The 2,093-nt window shown below is 34.6% G+C and overlaps 1 pseudogene; it reads left to right on the top strand.

Annotated features, from left to right (window-relative positions):
* The first annotated feature begins 201 nt into the window (after positions 1–201).
* LOC103269448 lies at positions 202–1,237 on the top strand (annotated as a pseudogene).
* The last annotated feature ends 856 nt before the right edge of the window (positions 1,238–2,093 follow it).

Here is a 2,093-nt window from a genome sequence, read left to right as displayed (position 1 = left end):
TATTGATTTTGTTTTTTAAATTCATGTAGTAGGATATTCCAATCCATGACAACTATCCCCTCTAACCCCTCCTTCCATTATTAGCAGAGCTGTACTGTCTATAACATTTTTAATAATTCATGAAAACCCAGACCCATAAATATGAATAGGAATTAGAATCCTGAAAAGTTAAAGTGCAATTGGGAAATCAAACTCATAATTATTTCATTAACTGATCTGTTTCTTTCCTATTCAGGTAACTGAAGATGAGTCCCTTCCAAAATCAATGAATGAGACAAATCATTCTCGGGTGACAGAATTTGTGTTGCTGGGACTCTCTAGTTCAAAGGAGTTCCAACCTTTCTTATTTCTTATATTTTCACTACTTTATCTAGCAATTCTACTGGGAAACTTTCTCATCATTCTCACTGTAATCTCAGATTCCCGCCTTCATACCCCCATGTACTTTCTACTTGCAAACCTCTTGTTTATAGATGTATGTGTTGCCTCTTTTGCTACCCCCAAAATGATTGCAGACTTTCTGATTGGACACAAGACTATTTCTTTTGATGCCTGCCTGGCCCAGATTTTCTTTGTTCACCTCTTCACTGGCAGTGAAATGGTGCTCCCAGTATCTATGGCCTATGACCGTTACGTTGCTATCTGCAGACCTCCCCACTACATGACCATCATGAGCCGTCGTGTATGTGTTGTTCTCGTTCTCATCTCTTGGTGTGTGGGCTTCATCCATACTACTAGCCAGTTGGCATTTACTGTTAACCTGCCTTTCTGTGGTCCAAATCAGGTAGATAGTTTTTTCTGTGACCTTCTCTAGTGACCAAGTTAGCCTGTATAGACACTTACATTGTGAGCCTACTAATAGTTGCAGACAGTGGTTTTCTCTCTATGAGTTCTTTCCTTCTCTTGGTTATCTCCTACACTGTAATACTTATTACAGTTAGAAATAGGTCCTCTGCTAGCATGGCAAAGGCTCGCTCCACATTAACTGCTCACATTACTGTGGTCACAATATTTTTTGGACCATGTATTTTCATCTGTGTGGCCCTTCAGCAGTTATTCAATTGACAAAGTCCTTGCTGTGTTCTATACCATCTTCACTCCCATTTTAAACCCAGTTATCTACACACTAAGGAACAAAGAAGTGAAGGCAGTTATGTCAAAACTGAGGAGTCGGTATCTGAAGCCTGGCCAGGTTTCTGCAGCCATATGAAATGTTCTTTTCCCGGAAACAAAGTAAATGCATGAGAGTTACCACTCTAGCTCTGTCTCTAGACACTGATGAATGGATTAACTGTAATATCAAGACAAATTATTTTGATCAGCAGGAAAAGCTGATTGAGCAATGAATTAAACAGTAAGGATTATAATAAAAACTCATAAAATAAACCTTAGTGATTTTAATATTCTCTTTCTAATTTTTTTTCTATTTATATATCTTATGTTGTAGTCTTTATTTTAAAATTTTGATGACCTTGGGTAAATAACACTTACTCATACATAGTAAATAAACTATATCTTTCCAACTGAAAACAGCACTGCTCAGATGCTAATTTTGGAGTAAAAATAGGTGTATATCTCTATGCCACAGAGATAGTTCTATTAACACGTATAAATATGATATGTAATATGCCATATATGATATACCTAGATTAGAATGCATGTTATACTGTATTAATAGCTGATTGCACATGAAGATACTTCTATAATTGGTATTAATAATACAGCAAAATGTCATGGCTATTCTAATAGAAGACATTTGCATTCAACACTTTTAAAAATACTTCTTCAAAGTAGTTGCTTAATATAGATATTATTCATGGAAAACAACACTCTCAACAAACTTATTCACTACTCTGTTTTGTATTTGGCTATGTTAATTTCTGTTTAATACTGATAATATTATCTGGGAAATCAGAAATGAGTTATAATTCCCTACCACTTACCTTTATGATAACAGGAGTCTGAATCTTAATATAAAATATTTTCTCTCTCTAGGCTTTCATGATCTATCTTTTCAAATAAAGTATTTTTAAACATCAATGGTTGTTATATAGATTTGTAATTCAGTTCACATTTAATTTTTCTTTCTTCTT

Source organism: Carlito syrichta, unplaced genomic scaffold, assembly GCF_000164805.1.
Source record: "Carlito syrichta isolate Samal-C Ts95f unplaced genomic scaffold, Tarsius_syrichta-2.0.1 Scaffold309265, whole genome shotgun sequence".
In the NCBI taxonomy this organism is placed as follows: Eukaryota; Metazoa; Chordata; class Mammalia; order Primates; family Tarsiidae; genus Carlito; species Carlito syrichta.
The sequence above is the reverse complement of the archived record's forward strand: the minus strand, read 5'-3'. Positions and strand labels throughout refer to the sequence as shown.